This window comes from Sphaeramia orbicularis, chromosome 3 (assembly GCF_902148855.1).
Source record: "Sphaeramia orbicularis chromosome 3, fSphaOr1.1, whole genome shotgun sequence".
NCBI lineage: Eukaryota > Metazoa > Chordata > Actinopteri > Kurtiformes > Apogonidae > Sphaeramia > Sphaeramia orbicularis.
The window spans coordinates 6,513,715-6,534,680 of record NC_043959.1 but is presented as its reverse complement, the minus strand read 5'-3'; the positions used below and the strand labels follow the sequence as shown (position 1 = coordinate 6,534,680).

The following is a 20,966-nucleotide window of genomic DNA, read 5'->3' as shown; positions in this document are numbered from 1 at the left end:
TGTATAGTATAGTGTTTGTGAATATCATACAATAGAATACAACACCATGTGTCAATAGCATGTGTAAAATAACCACATGGGCATAAACAGCATCCTTGACTAATGACACTGATGTGAACAGCATCTGACATATTTTAAATGTAAATGTTTTCCATGCAGTGATCTATACAAAAGTCCATAACCGTATACTGTGCTCAGATCTGACAGATATATGACCCTGTTAACGTGTTCTTTTGTTGGAAGCTCCAAGAATAAGTCCGGATTCCTTTAGGTCTCATTTTTATAAATTTATTAATGACTTGATCTGATCACAAACAAAATATAACTCAGCGCTGAGAATCCACACCCCAAGCAGGAAAATGGATCCAGACACATCACTTTTATCATCCTTGTAAACTGATCTTCAAACTATGGGCTGAACCCTTGTGTTAGGTGGGCTGGGTCACAGAAAATGGACTGGTGTCATCTAACTCTGAAGTCAAGCAGATGTGATACCTCAACTCTATGTAAAACCCCATACTGACAGTGTGTTTACATCTTATCTGTTGTGGTTTACGATCGTATGTGTCCTAAGGACCTAAAACCTAAGTCCTGTGATCGTAAATCTGTCAGTTTAGTATGTTGACCAAGATGTGACCCAAAACTATCCTAAGAACTTTACCACTAACCAGTGAAACAAAGAAATCTAGTGACACAAAGGAATCCTAACTAATACTGACTAATATGTGATTGAACTTAAGAATTCAGCTATCTAAATTAAAATAATATTTCAACCCATTAATATATTAAAATTGAAACAGTAACATTAAATACACTGGTCTACAAGTAAAATGCTTCCAGAACAAAAATAGTTCAACTTTACCAAATTTGAGTCACTAATAAAGACAAATTTAGTCAAAAGTGGTAGTTGGTTGTAGTTTCACAGATACAGTCTTGGGCCAAAATGTGAAATTCTGAGGATTAATGTGAGAATGGGTTTTAGTCAAAAGGAATAGTTGTCTCAGAGCAACCAGATCTACTTCAAAACACTGTCTGTACATTGTAATACATTCACTTTTCAGGTTCTTTCTAGTGGAACATTTATAAATCCATTGTATAAATGTACATAAACCAACAGCATATGTATAATAACACACCATCATATATAATGAAAACATGAGCTAACCAGCACTTCTATTATTTGTTTTCTGATTCATCCTATTAAAATATGTAGGATTTAGTACATTTAATGTCTGAAGCAGATAGTTTCTAAGAAATTGTAGAGCAGTGATACACAAGCAGTGAGATTATGTCCCTGTTGACAAAAAATGAAGTCTGCGTCCGTGATTTGATTACTTCTACACATGCAGCTTCAGTATTTCTAAAGTCTCATATGAAGAACCCTCACATTTCTAAGAATACACTAAAAAGAAAAAGTTACAGATGTGATAGAATGACTAGGAGCCCTTCTTCTGAGGAAATTTTAATAGAAAATCAAATGCCCCTGTGATTCACCACAATTAACACATTCAGTAGTTATCTTATGAATGTAGTAAATGAGTAATACAAAAGCACTCATGATTGTATGATGAATTGCCTTGAGAAGTGGCTGCTTGTTGGCTTTTATTCAGAGGAAACCCATGGAGGGGATCTTGACAACATATAAGGCTGTTCTCTATGGGGAAAAGAAATCTAAATATGTGCACAGAAAAAAACTGCCTTTATAATTATCACATTTATTTTTGTGTCAGGCGACTAGATTAAGTTTGTGTATTCCTTCTGAACTTTTAAGCACAGGATGAGGTAACCCATTGACTTAAAAAAATAAGTAGTGAGTAATGAAAGCTTAAGTGTATTAAACTTAAATGCTTGATTTGAATAGAATTGCTATTTTAAGTACAACACACTAAATGCCAAGTTAATTTAACTCAAAATTTGTTGCAATGTCAATTCCTTTGTATAATCATTAGACTAAATATCATCAGTTCATTGTACTCAATTCCAAATAGATATAAATTAAAATCTTTTGCAACATAAATTCCTTCGTATGATTATTAAACTTAATATATTGTAGCATGGATGGAACTTAAGCAGGGACTTAGCTCAGTTTGCCAGTAAAGGAAGTGCTTTTAATCAGGTAAGACATAAAAAATTACATAGAACAGAAATGATCATGGATGAACAAGGACAACCATTGTTCAGCCTATAGCTCTCATTCATGGTGCAGCTCTACAAAAATACAAAAAACAAACACAAAAAGGCCAATAAACATTACCAATACAGACATTAGGCCAAAATTAATACTAACACCACAACCCCGCTGAATCCCTGCACAGAACAATAACACATTTTCAACAACATGCCCAATACCCACAATGCAATGCGGAAATAAAAAGGTGTGGTTAGGACTAAAACTTAGTGATTTAAATCCATTCAACTTAAACTTTTTCATACTTTCGACTGGCTCTACAAATTAGTAGAATATACTTAACATTTTATAGTAATGCAATAAAACTTAAATCATTTAAGTACATTGTAATTAAAGCATTTTAGTAAATACAAAGTCCAGGTTTACAGTGTGATTTGAAATAAAAATGTGCAATCATGGTGTAAATAAATGCACATTGCTTCTTCCAATCAGATAAATTCAGTTTGAAGACATAAAAATCTAATAAAAGCTTTTCAGTTTGCTTTTCAGTAGAATATAAAGCTGGCACAACAGATTGCCACCTACATACAAACCTCTCAATATGATAATCTTGTGACATTAATGCCTTTGCAACAGGGGCTTTATATTAAAGATAAAGGCAAATCCAATTTGAGAAATTACAACAGTAGCATCCTGAAGCTGCCCAACGTATATTGCATCATCTTCTCAGAAAAACCATTAGGCTTCCCAGTAACGCGGCTTATGATATAGCTGGTAACCATGGTGACTGCATGCCCATTTCAATGCTTCTGAACATTTTTGTGTAGAGCTGTGTTTATAATCGAAGTAGGATTTCATGGTTGTGTGGCCTTGCTGTCCTGTGTGACTGCCCTTAGCAATGCAATTGGTCAATCCGGAAAAAAAAGAAGTAGAACATGCAGCAGAATGCATCAGAGGAAAGACCTTTACAGTGAAGGTACAGCTAGAAAAACACACACAAGCACTGAAATTAACAAGAACCTGTGAGGACCCATGAGCCCATACTGACTGTAGAAACTAAAGCAGTTGCACCACTCTGCATTAATAAAATATCCCAAACATTTACATTTGAAAAAGAAAGAAAAGGTTAACAAAGCGCTACCGGCAAGGCATACTGCTCACTAACAACTCCACAGTGGATATCTGACTGCTTGCATAAGTCCACTCAAAAGTGAAAAAAAGGTGTATTAATATTGATGGTGTATGTGTAGAAATGGAAAAAAAAGCTGCAGATAGGCATCAAATGAATGTGTCAAAACTTTTATGGGGAGGTCATAAAGCTGAAATGTCTAGTATCTAATGCCCTTTGAAGAGTAAGTAAGCAAAAATGTATTTATTATTTACAACACCTTTTAAAGTGCTGCACAAAATATATACACAGAAATATCAACAGAGTAGGCATACACACAAAGTACAATACAATTACATCCCCATTACTGTAAAAGTAAGTCAGCAAATATGGGGTTTAAGAAGTTTTGTAAAGCTATTTACAGATTCCACTGATTTAATAGGAGGAGACTGTTTCAGACAGACAAATCCACAATTACTGTTTGATTTGCAGAGGGTACGGGGCAAAGTTAAGAGATCTGAGAACACACACATCACAAGGTCTTGTATGTGACAAGCAGTAGGGATGCACCAATACCACTTTTTTCCAGACCGAGTACGAGTACTTACATTTGAGTACTTGCCGATACCGAGTACCGATATGAGTACTTAATAATCCCATTCCAGTTGTTAGTTCCTTTTGTAAATGTGCTTTATTGTTGTTGTCATTTATCTGACCGGAACAAGGTGCTACTACTGACATTTAATGTGTTGGAATGAGCATTTCTCAATTAATCCACCAGGGGGCACTGCTCTTAATTAACCATACTGGACAAATACCATGAAGAAGAGTAAAGTTTTTTGAGAAGACGAAGAAAGTCAATAATAACAAACAGGAAGACGACAGGATACTAATATTGCAGTGTTTTCGCTGGTAAGGTTTAAAAGCGAAGCTTCAGCAGGTAGGGAAAAGATAAATGAGCAATAAATTTGGTTCTCACTTCCGCTGACAGCGGTCCGCACCGCACACAGTCGCTCTTTGACAGATCCTCTACCTCCCGCTGGTATTCTCCGTCTGGGTACGCATCCACCAGCACCTGGAAAATGGATGGAATGTACACAGAGGATGAAGAGAACGCTGCATCCGTATTTGTCTGTGTCTTTAATGTTACTTGCAGTCAGCGTTACTTTTATCACCATCATTTATTTTGAAAAATCTCCACATTATTCACACTCCCCACACATTACTCCACCTGTTACCTGCTGCACTGAACTGTGAATGTCACACAGCCGTAAGTGGTATCGGTGCATTTGTATCAGATATCTTTTACAAGTACGAATGCGAGTACACAAACTGAGTATTGGAGCCGATGCCCAATACTGGTATCAGATCGGTGCATCCCTAACGAGCAGTATGTTGAAACTAGTTCTGAAGTTCAGATTTAGTAACTGAAGAGATTTGACAGTTGGTACGATATAAAATCTGTAGTTGGTATTGGTTGCAGGTCAGGCTGCATTATCTATAAAGGACAACATCAGGACCTGGGCCAAGGTCAAGTGAAAGTGGTAGTTCTTCAAACTGTCATACTCAGTATTTAGAAAGAATGCACAACCGTATTTTTTCAATCACATCAACACAATAGTTCAGCAGCTTTTAACTTACTGACTTGGTTTGAAAGTTCCCACTTTAATCACATTCAGTAGATGACCTAAAACAGGGCTGGTCCTCAATATTGGCCAATATCTGCTGGATGTGTCAATGACCAGCTTTTTTCCAACATATTCTATACATTTATATTAAGGGATTGATGTTTAATATGTAGTGGTATGCAGTGTTGGGGAGGTTACTGTGCAAGTGTGGCCTGTAAAACTATAAGTAGTTCATCATGGCAGTAGTTCAAACAAACTACAATTCTACCCCTGGAGAAATGTAGTTTGTAAAACTATGACTAGAAAAAGTAGTTTTAGCAAACTACTTTTTATTTTCAGCGTTATATTGAGAATGTACATGTGGTACAGTGGGGCAAAAAAGTATTTAGTCAGCCACTGATTTTGCAAGTTCTCCTACTTAGAAAGATGAGAGAGGTCTGTAATTTTCATCAGAGGTACACTTCAACTATGAGAGACAAAATGAGAAAAAAAATCCAGGAAAACACATTGTAGGATTTTTAAAGAATTTATTTGTAAATTATGGTGGAAAATAAGTATTTGGTCAATAGCAAAAGTTCCACTCAATACTTTGTAACATAACCTTTGTTGGCTATGACAGAGGTCAAACATTTCCTGTAAGTCTTCACCAGGTTTGCACACACTTCATGCAGATCTCCTCTAGAGCAATGATGTTTTGGGGCTGTCGCTGGGCAACACGGACTTTCAACTCCCTCCACAAATTTTCTATGGGGTTGAAGTCTTGAAATGCTTTTTATGGAGCCACTCCTTCATTACCCGAGCGGTGTGTTTGGGATCATTGTCATGCTGGAAGACCCAGCCACATTCCATCTTCAATGCTCTCACTGATGGAAGGAGGTTTTGGCTTAAAATCTCACAATACATGGCCCCGTTCATTCTTCTCTCAACACAGATCAGTCGTCCTGTCCCCTTTGCAGAAAAACAACCCCAAAGCATGAGGCTTCCACCCCCATGCTTCACAGTAGGTATGGTGTTCTTGGGATGCAACTCAGCATTCTTCTTCCTCCAAACACGATGAGTTGAGTTTTTACCAAAAAGTTCTATTTTGGTTTCATCCGACCACATGATATTCTCCCAATCCTCTTCTGGATCATCCATATGCTCTCTGGCAAACTTCAGAGGGGCCTGGACATGTACTGGCTTAAGCAGGGGGACATGCCTGGTGCTGCAGGATTTGAGTCCCTCTCGGCGTAGTGTGTTACTGATGGTAGCTTTTGTTACTTTGGTCCCAGCTCTCTGCAGTTCATTCATCAGGTACCTCTGTGTAGTTCTGGGATTTTTGCTCACCGTTCTCATGATCATTTTGAACCCACGGGATGAGATCTTGCGTGGGGCCCCAAAGCGAGGGAGATTATCAATGGTCTTGTATGTCTTCCATTTTCTTACAGTTGCTCCCACAGTTGATTTATTCACATCAACCTGCTTGCCTATTGTAGATTCACTCTTCCCAGCCTGGCGCAGGTCTATAATTTTCTTCCTGGTGTCCATCGACAGCTCTTTGGTCTTGGCCATGGTTGAGTTTGGAGTCTGACTGTTTGAGGCTGTGGACAGGTGTCTTTTATACAGATAACGAGTTCAAACAGGTGCCATTAATACAGGTAACGAGTGGAGGAAAGAAGAGCTTCTTAAAGAAGAAGTTACAGGTCTGTAAGAGCCAGAAATCTTGCCTGTTTGTGGGTGACCAAATACTTATTTTCCACCATAATTTACAAATAAATTCTTTAAAATCCTACAATGTGATTTCCTGGATTTTTTTTCTCATTTTCTCTCTCATAGTTGAAGTGTACCTCTGATGAAAATTGCAGACCTCTCTCAGCTTTCTAAGTAGGAGAACTTGTAAAATCAGTGGCTGACTAAATACTTTTTTCCCCACTGTATATTTGAAACAAAATATGGCCATGGTTGGGGTGGCACGTCGCTATCAGGGATGGCACTGGCGGGAGGGTTGTCCATGGTGGTGACAACCACATGTTAGTAATGATCGCACATCTGCGAAGCATTCGAATGCTGCCAGGGCAAACCAATCAGAGGCAGCGCTGGCTGTGATGTCATGATCATGATCAGGATGAAAGAAAAAGGGACTGTCTTGTGTTCAATTGTGAAATGCAATTTATATTACAAAAAAATAAATGAATAAAAAACCTTTATTTTATGTTGTTGCCCAAAATTGCAGTTTGCAAATTGAGTAGTTAAACTACAAAAAATAACACAAAAAGTACTTGAACGCAACACAAAATATGAATGTAGTTTAACTACCAGCAAGTTACAGCAAAATGTAGTTTAACTACATGTAGTTTAAGTCTCCCCAACACTGATGGCATTTAGCTGTGAAACTGTAAATTACATCTGGGGATGCACTGATCTAATACTGATACCAGGTATGGAGGACAAAGACTCTGATCCATAGATTAACGGATTAAAATCTAAATTTATCAAATATAATAATGCGCACTGATTAAAATGTGTAACTCACAAAATAACTTTGTGTTTTACAAAGTGAATCCTTTTCAGAAACATCTCTAGTTATTTATTTATTTATTTTTCATTTTAATAATGGCCCAGAAAATGTGAAAGGCCCTCATTAGAGCCACTATTAGTGTCAACCAAATCAGCTTTTTTAGTTCAGGTGATAGTAATTCTGGTCCTCCAACATAGTTAGTAATCTAATGAGCCTCAGGGCTGGATGTCACCTGCTACAGGACCATGAAAAAACAACATTGTGAGCTACTGTTAAAACATGCTGGACTCTGTGGAAGAGGATTTACACCCTCTGGAGATACAAATGGCTATTCTAAGGTAAACGAAAAGTCAAATTTTCAGGTGATTATAAACTAATGAAAAACACAATTATGAATCATACATTTCATTTCTGCAATTATATCCTCCCAAATCAGCCTAGTGCAGAATAATTAACTAAAACACTTAAATAATTAAGGAGCTATTTGTATTTGTCAATGCTGAAGTTCTCCGTGATAGTGGCCATTTTTCCTTGTTTCATGAGACAATACTGTGCAGAAAGAAAAGACAAAGACAAAGCCTGTGCATCCACATTGTAACAAAGAGCAGCAGCGCAGAAAAGACAATGTTCCCCACGCATCTAACCATAGAATTTAGCTGAATCAGGTGGTTCTCAGCAACAGGACAGAAAACTCCCAGGGAAAAGGGGGACTGGAGAACACCAGTGAATATACCTTTACATATGTTTAGTTTATAAAATATAGGATTATGATGATTTCATAACAGCTAATATTGATAATTAACATGATACATTTTGCAATCATTATTTCTGTCTAAAGGATGATTTCTGGTCCTGAGTTTAAGAAACAAGATGGTTATTTGAGATGTTAACCCATTCTTTATGGTCAGAACATGAGAAATGCTTGCCAAACTGTAACTTTTCAAAATATGTATGAGTGAAATTAAGCAAAACAATAAAGCATGGGAACATGTTTCAAGTATTTTAGCTGAAGTAGGTCTGAGCATTTGAATTACTTTTTGAGGTTGAATGATCCAATCAATTTAAGTTGATTAGTTAACACATGCCCTCCACCAAAAAGACTTTTTCAGATTTTACTTAACATGTGGAGCACTCAGTCAGAAACAGCTCCATAAACGTTCATTCCATGTCTCCATGAAGTAAAACATAAACCACCCCCAACTCCAAAAACAATTGGTCAACTCTAAATAATAAGAGAGTTTTTATTGATCGACTAGTTATTTATTACATTTTTAGCATATCATTAAAAATAATATTGTTTCATAATTGCTGTTTTATTGCCCTGCTCAACTTCATCAGAGTAAAAGTGGATAAAGACATGAGACAAATAATTGTAAACAGTGAATCTGTCATTGGATAATTCATTGTTTCCTAACCTTTTTTGGCCCATGCCCCCATTTTAACATCACAAAATTCTGGTGACCCCAGACATTAAAAACGGAAACATTTTTCTTCTAAAATTAATTCATTTGTTTTTGATCATGTAATAGTTTGCTATACTATGTTGCACATAAACGTTAATTTTAGACAACTTTTAGTCTATATAATGTATATTATTATGGACGGAGGCAGAAAAGCTAGGTGTAGATTACTGCACAAAGTGAGAATTTTTAAACTTACCACAATGAACATTTGAAAGATAAACAGTAACACAGTGCTTCAGTTTCAGCTTCACAGCTTGTAATGTCTTTTATGGATTGGGATTTTCTCTATCAACTCACCATATATATTTTTGTTAAGTTGTTTTTTGTTTTTTTTTTATCAATTACTAGAAATTTCAGGCGACCCCATTTGAATTCCAGGCGACCCCACGTGGAGTCCTGACCCCAAGGTTAAAAAACATTGGGATAATTGGTTGGACCACTGACACCTACTGGACTGGATCAAGGGATAGGAGGTGGATGTTCACTTTTGTATTCTTCTTACATCCCTTCAATCATCATCCAAATGACTTAAAATACGTTCCAGTCAAACAACTGTACAACTAGTCTATCCTGACTCATGTTTTTGTCCACTGTGATGCTGAAGGAGACACAACAGTGTCTTAGTCTGTGGACATTTAAAGGCTGCGAATTCGTCATGTCTTCCAGTCCCCTTTTGTCCTCTGTAGAACTAATGTACATTTCTGACTCAGCAGCCAATCAAATGCATGATTGATATGTGTCATTTCAAACTAAACTGAGCCATATATGCTGTTACCAAGCCAACCAGGTCTGAGTTTAAGTCCTACAGTCTGCATCTTCAGATTGCTCATTCCAGATACAGATTCTAATGTCTGATAAAACTAAATCAGTAGACACCATGCTGTTTGATAACATGTGACAGGCTCTGTCCCCAAATCTAGCATCCATCGTCTACCACACAGCATCTTTGTCATGAATCTCAGTCTGAGAAGGCTGTGGGCGTGCTGGGGATTCCCTGCCAAGACTAAAGATCAAGTCTTTTTCTTTTTCAGTGGATGCTAGTCAATGCAGGAGAGGCCACACAGGAGTGAAATGAGAAAATTTGGAAGCACAACAGATTGTCATCCACCTCCTCCCTCCCATCCTCAGTTTGTTTGTGCAGGCTCTTTCATAGCTTTCCACCCTCTTTTCTTCCCTGCTTTGGTCCGTCTGTCTCCTTCCATATAAGCCATTAGTTCCCAACCTTTTTTGGCCCATGACCCCATTTTAACATCACAAATTTCTGGCGACCTCAGACATTCAAAATGGAGACTTTTTTTTTTACTAAAATTAATTTGTTTTTGATCATGTAATGGTTTGCTATACTAGGTTGCAAATAAACATTAATTTTAGATGACATTTAGTCTATATAATGTATATTATTATGGATGGAGGCAGAAAAGCCAGGTGTAGATTACTGCACAAAGTGAGAATTTTATTTTCCTTGGTCAGGATATGTACAGTCAGTCCAGCTTGGATTTACAAGGCTGACAATTAATACTGAACAAACAATAACTCAAACTACAAATTATGAAAGAGCTGCAGCATCTGAAACCAACCACAATGAACATTTGAAAGATAAACAGTACCACAGTGCTTCAGTTTCAGACTCACAGTTTGTCATGTCTTTTATGGATTGGTATTGTCTCTCTCTCAACTCACCATATATATTTATTATGCCACGTTTCCACTACGTGGTATTGGCTCGACTCAACTCGACTCGACTCAGCCTTTTTGCATTTCCACTATGAAAAAGGGCCTGGAATCTGGTACCCGGTACTACTTTTTTGGTATCACCTCCACCGAGGTTCCAGGACAGGGGACCAGATACTAAAATGTGATGTATAAACACTGCAGACCACTGATTGGTCAGACAGTTGTCTCTGTGACCCGCCGTTTTATAAAAAACAGATGCGGAAGTTTACAGTAAATATAGCGGTAGGTTAATCCACATAATGACAGCCCACAAAACTACACCATGGTTTGTCGAGGAGGTTCAGACATAAAAATTCAGCATGAGCTTGACAAGACAACATGCAACAAGAGACTCTATCAGCAACTCTCTGAGCAGACGACATGGAAGTAACGCGCCGCATCGCTATGACATCCAGGTATTGTAAAGTTAGTAGTATCCTGTAATGGAAACGGTCTCCAGGAATAGGACCTGGTACCTGAGTCGAGTCGAGCCAAGCCGATTCCACGTAGAGGGGCTGATGGAGTGATTGGACTCATGTCCCTGAAGGCTACTTTGATGATTGCAGATGACAAAATCCAAAGATGTCTCTACCTCTGTCTTTGTCGCTCTATCTTAATTTTGCCTCTTTCTCCTTCCCTCACACATGCACACACTGCCTTTTCCCCCTCGGTCTTGTGTCAGACCGAAGATAAATGAGGAGCAGGAAGAGGTTCACGCTCTCAAGAGATTTCAGGGTCAATTTGTACCAGCTGAGTTGCTGGCAGTGTTCATGGTTTCCATTTCCTTTACTGTCTGATTTTCTAACATTTATCTTTATTATGATAGGATAGCAAATTGACTCTTCTTTAAAAAAAAAAAAAAAAAGAGCTAAATTTCCCAGAATGACTTTCAATCCAGCTGCATACTGCCGTGTAATCTGTCCAAGTACAGTAAGCCTCAAGAATTAGGACTGTATTCTTGATTCACTACCCTGCTAAATAGAACTGTCTTATGACTGAATTGGTATCCTATAAAGGTACAAAAAAGGGAGTGTTTTAATATCACTGGGCAAAAATTCCATTTTACCTTTTAGTATATTATAAATCAAATGGTCTGGAAAGAAACAGGAAGTCATCCCTCTTCTCTGAACTGTATAGGTTGTAGAAAACCGACCATGTAGCTCTAACAAAGATACTAGGACTAAAGACAAAAGGGTTCAGTCTAATCCGGTTCACTTTTCTAACAGCTAACCTGGGGCTAATGGGCTTAAGCTTCAGTGTGTCTCTAGTTCAATCACATCAATTCTCTGCTGTCACTAACTCTTTACCTAATTTTGATGACTGGATGTCTTCTGGATCAGCTGACTGGATTTCTTGGTCTTGATGGGAGAGACTGGAAAGTTTGGTTGTTTATATCTTTGTTTTTGATTATGTAAAGAAGATAGTTAAGCTTTATAAAGACTATGAGCTACTGTAAATGGGCCTCACCTATCGCAACACCTCAAACTGTTGAGTTAATATTAGATCTTTTCAGGTGGTGTTGTAATTTGACAATCTATGGATTAGATGCTAAAGATCATTCAAGAACTAACAGGTTTTAACAAATACCTGGTTAGCGAGGGAACTGAGCTTCTTTTCCAATGGGATTCCATTCAATTAGATCAGCCTCTGGTCTCCCTTCAAAGCCCAAGATTAAATGGAGATTTTAATCTTGCATTTGTAGTTTATCTATCTTTGGATCTACTTCTCTACTCCAATACTTGACAAAGAGGCTCAGAAAGGCAGCTTCACCTGGCCTCAGTGAAAAGGCGTCAGGCCACTTATATTTAAATTTAATCTTTGATTTGGACTGAGAAGAGAAAGCTGCAGTGGAAACATGTATGGATCAAATTCTGGCATTTCTACCTGATTTCAGCTTCTGCGGGGTTTTCAGGATAACAACAATTGATCTGTTTCCACCATAGCAGGATTTGTGGGTGAGTTCAAGGAGACTATAACTTTGATTGTGACCTGAACAAGAAGAAATGAGCTTCGTTGGTGCTTTACCTGAACTCTGAAAGTATAATGGAAAATTCAAACTGACTTACAACAACTTTTGGCTGGATTAGCTGACATGGATAGTCATTTTAAGTCCAAAAATACATGAATCTAGATTACAAAGTTATTGAAAATACATGTGTTTTTTTATTCAAAAATCATTTCAAATATATAAACTTTCATGGCACATAATGCCCATTGTGTAAAACCTGAACTTTGGATGTGGCAGCAACAGCAGGTGGTAGGGCTGCTCGATTATAGGGAAAAAAAATAATCACGATTATTTTAGCAATAATTGAAATCACGATTATTAAAAACGATTATTTGTTAACCTTAAAGTTGTTTATTTTTTTCTTGCAAAACAATGTAAAATATACTCTTTAAACATAAATAAAGCTTTTAATCACTAAAACAAAGTATGTTCACTTTTGTACGAAACAAAAAAATCTTTGAATGCAAATAAGTGTACTGTAAATTCAAGTATGTTTCCTTTTGTAAATAAATAGTGCACTGTAATTAAACTGCTATAGACTTGCCATAGAACTGTAGCAATAAAAAAAAAAAACCTCACGCAAAGTGCAAATTATAAATTCCAGTATGTTCAATGTAATATGAAACAGTAAATTCAGTGGCGTGCCGTGAGGTTTCAGTTCAGGCCTTCTGTATACATCAGCCATCTAGAATACGCACGTTAGGGTTATATGGGTTAGGGTTAGGTTAATACGGGAGTTACAGCGTAAAGAGATTCGGAGACTGAAGATTGCATTGCGGGCGAAGTTGTAAACGGAGTTGTTTTTATGTGTTTTAGTTTTTCATAAGATTATGATAAAGGTGGCGGTGGTTAAACTTTAGATGGTTACAAAGGTTTGTTGTGTTAGCGGTCGGTGCAGACACAACTACACAACACTTTTTGCACGTGATGTGTTTTTGCTCTTCGTCTTCTTCATCAAACCCAAAGTGATTCCATACAATTGAATTGGACTTGCCTTTTTTGTTTACCAAGCACTTCTGCTGTGATTCTCTTGCCGTTTTTCCAGGTCGCTAGGTACAACTTTCCTCTTGGGGTGGACCTGCCGGCTAGCTGGCAGCAGTAGCTTAGAGGGGGGCGGGGCAGAGCAGATCATGGGAGCTTGCATGCGCGTGAATTAAAACAACTCAAAATTAATAATCGTTTTTTCTCGATTACATAATTTTTGTAATCGTTGCGTGTAATAATCGAAATCGTAATCGAATTTCGATTAATTGCACAGCCCTAGCAGGTGGTCAAGCTAATGCATACAAAAGAGCAGAAGTCTATTTCCAATCACTGTGGCAGCTCTTACGGTTTTCACATGGACACATAACGATCTAGAAAAGCACTCGGAGTGCGCAGACCTCCACTAAAGCAGATCAGCCCCATCATTAGTTCCTTGTGCCAGTATCAACATTTCCTGAAAATTCCATCCAAATCCGTCAATAACTTTTTGAGTTATCTAACAGACAGACAGACAAACCCCTACACCAGGGTTCTCAAACGTGCAGCCCGGGGGCCAAATGCGGCCCACCAAAGGTTCCAATCCGGCCCATGGGATGAATTTGCAAAGTGCAAAAATTCCACAGTCAAGGCTGTCGAATTCATTTTTGTTCAGGTTCCACATACAGATGCAATATGATCTACAGTAAAATAATAACAGCATAATAACCTACAAAAAATAATGACTCTGTATTTTCTTCTCAGTTTGATGTGAAAAAAATATTACACTATGGCTATAAATAATGACAACTTCAAATTTTTGTCTTTGTTTTAGTGCAAAAAATAACATTAAATTATGAAAATACTTACATTTACAAACTATCCTGTAACAATAAAATGTGAATAACCTGAACAAATATGAACAACCTGAAATGTCTAAAGAAAATTAGGCACAATTTTAACAATTTTCTGCATCTAACTCAGTATTTAGTGTGTTTGTGGCAGATACTTCAGGGCAAAAATTGAGCTGACTAGCCACTCCAGGACCCACAGAAACTGAAGTCAAGGTTGTCAATGAGACTGATGGACAAACAACAGTGTCTTTGTAGATCCAATCCATAATATACATGTAGAAATGCTAAGTTCAGGCATAATATTGTTAAAATTACACTTATTTTTCTTAAGAAATTTCAGTTTTTTTCAGGTTATTCACATCTTTTTTGTTTGGATAGTTTATAAAAGTAAGTATTTTCATGATTTAATGGGGGTTTTTTTGCACTAAAACAAAGACAAAAATTTGGAGTAGTCATTATTTATAGATTATTATGTTATTATTTTACTGGAGATCAAATCGGGCTGAATGTGGCCCCTGAAAGAAAATGAGTTTGAGACCCCTGCCCTATGAAAACATAACCTCTACCGTTCCTTGGCGGAGGTAATAAAAACACAACTTTTCATGTTTCTTAAGAATCATATGATGTTTTGTACTTGATACAACTCAAAGAAAAAACCCAGAAAAGTAAAGTTTTTGTGCCACAACAATGTAACATGAGACAAATTTATTATACACTAAGGATAGAGAGAATTTAAAATATGAGGAATCCTGATAAACTACACTGTATAAAACATTTAGCCCCATTAAACAAATCTGTAATATACTGTAATTTATAAAGAATCACTGTCCAGGTCATTGCAATCCAGAAATACACCAACAAATTGGAAGTGAAGAGGAGAAAACAGCTCAGAAATTACTCCCCTGACCCCTGACCTGTTTTCAGATTACTGTCAACATGAAAGCCCGTTGCCACATCAGTGAACTGAAGAGTGCAACTGAGCATGTATCATCTTCTGGAGTGTCCAGTGCACATATGTGGACAAGGAGAAAAAAATGGGAAACATGTTTTTCCAAGATAGATACGGAGAAGGAAGAGCAAAGTGTGGTGTGATCTGTACTGTAACACCAGAGGAAGATAGCAGGTGTGGGCTGTAAACCCATAAGCATTAATTAAACGTTTCTAGGTAAATGCGATCGTCCACCCACCTCTATTTTTACACCTGATATTTAAGTAAATTAGCCAGTATTAAAAGGCAGGTTTCACTTGCTATCACAGATGAAGGAAGCAGTGGTTGATATGACAGGCAAACTGGATGACTATTTTTGGAAAAGGATGAACATCTGTGTGTGACCGTGTGGTCTGCCATTCAGGATCATATCATCCAACATCCAAAGGAGAAAAAGTGTTGCATGTGCTTGGATTCATGCTCTGAAAATGCCAGCTGCTCAACAATGTTCCACAAAGAAATTTTTTGGTCATTTATCCATCAATTCTGCCTTTGCGCTTCCTTGCAAAGAAATAATTAGAAGATTTGTTGAAATTCAAGACGTCCTTCCATCTGGAAAAGAACAATCTCGCGCTTGGGTAGCTTAAAGCTCTTAAAGACAATGGATTGTCCTGGAGTTGATAATCAACTGTGGAGTTAGTCAGCTGAAAATGACATTTTCACCAATTTTTTGACTGAAGTTAATACCACAAAAATATTTGTTGAGCATTCACTGATCTAGGGTAAATTTAAATGTATAGTTTGGAATATTTGTACTTAAAATTCTCTGAAATTGATTACAACAGTTATCATCAGACTATGTGGAAATGATATACTGATACAACAATTTCAGCTGGGATCAACAATTTCCCCTGGTATTAAAGGGGTCATATTTTGCTAAACCCACTTTTATTAGTCTTTGGTTCATTTATTTGTGTACTTGGACCCTAATAGTTCATAAAGTTTGAATTTGAAGCCTTTAGGTGCTGCAAAGCTATCTTTATATTCATTTTGGCAAAAATATAGTGGACATCTACAACCCCTTTTAATTCCGGCTTAATTTGTTACGTCTATAACTAGTTACGTCACAACGGTTGCACATATAAGGTCAAGAGTTCTGATGAACATTTCTAACAGGTACAAGACTTCCGCCTTTTTAAACTAGAGATGTTCCTTTCACTCCGACCTAGCCGACAGTAAGATTTAACTATCTACAAAACAATATTAAACTCGAACAAGAAATGATTAAATTATGGAACTGAAACAAGAAAACGCTGAAATTATGTTAAATTGAAACAAGGAAGTCCAATGAGTGTGTTTTATTTACAGTGCAAGAAATGAACAAGTAATTTCGCAGTGGTTTCTCTCTCGATTCACAGCAGAATGTGCGACGGTATTAAACTGAACTGTGTCAGTGAAAGAGTAGATCTGAAAGCAGCTGTCAATAAAACGGGATTCAGCCTTTCGACTGATCATCCAATCAGCACGTGGGATTCTGGCGTCCAGCCCGGCCGAGCTCTGCCCACAGCTCCAGTCACCCCCAGAGACACCCGACGTCCGGGGGCAGGACAACATCGTGGCATTCATCCAATTACCGTCCAGTTTTGAGGCAATGAAAAAAACTGTTCCATTCAGTCCCATTGAAGCCCAGAGACGCCCGGAGTCTACAGGCAAATGCACTGAGCAGAGATCGAATGAGAAAACAGCGCAACGGGAATGTATGAGAAGTGAACAACATCGCGTCTATTGATTTGTGATAAAGCTGATTCTGAACGAACTCGTCTTTGAGATGAACGTGTTCTAACACATTTGTAGTCAATAAAATGTCAGCACAACCGTACATATTTAACCATTTAATTTTCGTAATTTTAGGGGAAGCCGGGCTTCCCTTGCAGTCTATGAGAAATCGCCACTGCTATCTATCTATCCAATGTAAACATGGTAATGCAAAGGGACTAATGGTCATTGTAACTCCTATTTCTTTTGTACTGAAACTAATGTGGTAAAATAACACAAACAAGCCAACAGACAGAGGCAAATCTATAACTTCAACTGACAGTTAAGGTTAACACATCTGGTGAGTTTTAAGAGAGTGCCACAGATTCAGTTACCGGTTCTAAATCAGTAAAATTAAATAGTGTCCATACCACTGTGAATTTAGCCTTTCAGTGAGAATTTGGGACAAAGCAAACTGACTCAATAAGTGGAACCCAACAGTGAAACCAATGTTGAGCTGTGACAATGCAGCTGAAATTAATTTCTGTTTCACTACAGACTTCTGTAAAAAGAGGATGACTCATCTGAAACACCTGTTCAACATATCTCCAACACATGTTTGACAGAACAGACTGTAACCATACAGGTCAAACACAATGCATTTATGATTGGAAAGACACAAGGAAATGTTCGAGATGGATGAAAGATGTAATAACAAATGATGAGGTCAGTAAATAGACTCCCTGTGTTCAACTGAAATGTGTAGGTGAATGCAAGTGTTTTCTGTTAGTTTAAGTTAATGTAAACCAAAAAACTGGAAGGATCGCAAGCAAAACTACCTGAAGGGCTGAAATTAAGTTACTTAAAGGTGCAGTATGTAGGAATTATGTTCTAAGTAATTATAAAATTGCCTTGACTGTCACCACACATTAAGGAATCATGCTCATTTCAAATACTGATCTCACTGACAGAATATTTGCATTTGAAAAGCTCAGCGTCAACCCTGAAATTATGTTTATGTTGTCATTGTGTGTTTTGGTCTGATGCGCTGCCCATCACCTGTCTTCCAATCACCAAGTCAATGGCCTTTCAGCATCCAGGTTGCCAGTCCCCTCTGAGCTGCAGCAGGAACATTTCTGATCAGAAATGTCTCACGTTAATAAACCTAAAAGGACTCTTATTATTCCCAAATATGTCGTGCCAAAGTAAGAAACAAAACAAGGATATGTAATAGGAGATGCTTTTGAAACATGGAGATGGCTGAAAGCGGAGATGAATTTGAAGACCGACACCGGATAGTCTGACCACCCAGTAAGAGCCACTGAAAGCCGGGGCTGCGGTCTCTTCACCTGGTCCCTTCTCCCGGGGCCGGGCTGCAGTTTCTTCTCCTGGCCCTGGTGAAGAGACTGCCAGTCCGGGACAGGTGAAAAGACCAGGTACCGGTGTAGGACTTGTCGCTTGCCATGGTAGCTCCTTGTAGTACAGTGTTTTCTGTGGAAGTGACCTCTTCATGTAGCGGTGTGTAATCCAAAAGGGAGGGGGTTCGGTAGTCTGGCGTCCGTGGTTCAGTAGTGGTGGGGTACAGTAGCGATCCGTGCCGCTTGTACTTCGTGGAAGTAAAAGTGAAACCTAAGGCTCATTTAACTTTTCCCTATCTCCTGAATCTTCGCAAACTTTCATTTGAGTAGGCAGGATGTTTGTCCTGGCCTATTAAATATTATACTTATAAATGTATTATAAGTCTGGTGATGATTTTTTTGTATGAAATTTATGGTGTGGAAGGATTAGCGGAAAAGTGGAAACGCTAGAAGTAAACGCTCATGCTGGATCTGGCAACCCCTAGCCTGGGGGGAGGAGGAGAGGATACCACACTCTACAGTATTATGAATGTGATTGCAGTACCAGTTTTGGCCACAATCCTACATACGGCACCTTTAATAATGACTGATCAGTGTTTCGCAAGCTTTTTTCATGGAACCAATTCATTAAAAATGGCAAACCATCTGTATCTCATTCAAAATAGGCTTTCTCCAAAACATTTTCAAGGGCCATATTTGTGCATAAAGGAACTTGCATGTGTTACCTACAACTCACATGTTAAAAACTTCCTCAGTGAGACCAAATAAATGCATTTAGGTGGAGATAACAAGCCCTGGACTTCCTCTCATCAGTGAAATGAACAGAATCTAAGCAAATATTTTTTGGAATGTTTGAAATGCAAATGATTTGAAAACTCAAATAAAATCTATGACAACCCTGTGTACTCATTTTTGGAGAATAAATAAGTTACATTATAAGCCTTTAGTAAGAACACCTTGAGGATTGTCAGGTAGTCATAACTATACTATGTACACTACATATATCTATACTATCTATTAGATTTCTATACTAATCCTGGGGACTGATGTCCACCTGAACCTCCTAATGGTCCCATTGGTCATATCATTTCTGCAAGAATCCATTTTTTTTTTTAATTTATTCCCTACATATACAACTTGAAAAATGTCAAAAATGCATTACTAATATGACTTACTACTATTAGAGAGATATAGATAATAGGTTTACATGTAGCGAGACACCTGTGATCTCTAATAATCCTAAAATGTGGAACTGATGGAGGTATAAAACTCCTGATGACCTATTACTAACAGTGACTCACCAGGTTTTGGGTTGCCAAATTGTGAACATTCTCTTTTAGTGGTATTACTAATAGATTATGGTTTATAGGGAAATGGCTGGGGTTTAGCCATTTAAGATGCCAACAACATAAAAAGGCATCACAAAAATAGACCTTATGGGAAAGTTTTGGGTTAGATTTTGATTCATTTTACCAAGATTATTAATATTTAATTTCTGGAATAAAAATGAAACTATAATATCTCACAAAATATGCTCTGTAGGAGATTAAAATAGAATGAAAGTGGGAGAATGTGCGCAATAAACTCAAGTGAAAGTCCCACAAAGTCCACGCAGTGTTAGTGTAAGGTACACTGCAGTGTTTTTGTGTAAGGTGGTGTAAAAAGTAACCAAAGCTTCATGCTTACCGTGGACGTCGTCCTTTGTTTCAAACAGTTTTATTCCTTACGTTCCGTTGTCCGCTTTCTTTTCCCTCTTCTCTTATATTTCTCCTAACGGCTCTCCATCCTCCCGTGTGTCCAGGCGCACGGCGCACGGTTGGTCCACGGCGCACGGTTTGGCCCAGGCGCTGCCACGGAAGAAAACTTCCCGTCAAAGTCGTCACTGAGGATCCGAAGAGAACAGTGATGTTGGAGGAGGAGGAGGGGGGAGAGGAGGGAGAGGCGCAGTAGTCGCTTTTCTGAACCTGATCTCCCGGAGAGAAACCCGACTGCTGCCGCTGCGCTGAAATTCAATATGAGGCGACAGACACTCAGCGTGGCTCTGGGTAGCACATCTCTGCCTGGCTGACACGGAAACAGAGGAGGGAGATGGAGAGGCTGCTGCTGGTGGTGGACGAAGAGGAGGAGGGAGAGGAGGAGAGAGAGGGGAGGTGGTTATTATAGGGACACCAAGTGAGCGGTTGCCCACAAGACAGGTGGAGATGGAGGCTGTGGTTGTGGATGTCTTCGTCATTTTTTGTCACCCCAGGCCAGAGCAAGAGATATGCCTGAAAGTGCACATGCAGGAAATTTTCAAATGTAATAAGCAGCTGAGCACCGACATTTACCTACTCATTATCAGGAACCTACAAATGGTTACAAATAGGGGTGTGTATTGGCAAAAATCTAGTGATACGATACAAATCACAATACAAGTGTTCAGAGAACGCAAACCTTCGCCAAGCACCCCGAACGGTGTGCATGTGTGGATCGACTATTTCTTTTTAAATTAAACAGTTTCAAGGTTGTTCCGTACAACAGGAAAAGTTGAAGCTTGGTACCAGTCATGTGTATATGTCAAATTATA

At 38.2% G+C, this 20,966-nt stretch overlaps 1 protein-coding gene across 1 annotated transcript in view; it reads right to left on the bottom strand.

Annotated features, from left to right (window-relative positions):
* Window positions 1-20,410, bottom strand: part of LOC115439140 (SH3 and multiple ankyrin repeat domains protein 2-like) — a 515,551-nt gene extending 495,141 nt beyond the window's left edge. The window contains exons 1-2 of the mRNA XM_030162991.1: window positions 20,087-20,410; window positions 4,216-4,311 (exon numbers count right to left, since the gene is read on the bottom strand). The gene's annotated coding sequence lies outside the window, so the exon portion shown is untranslated. The remainder of the gene's footprint in view (window positions 1-4,215; window positions 4,312-20,086) is intronic.
* Window positions 20,411-20,966: the final 556 nt, after the last annotated feature.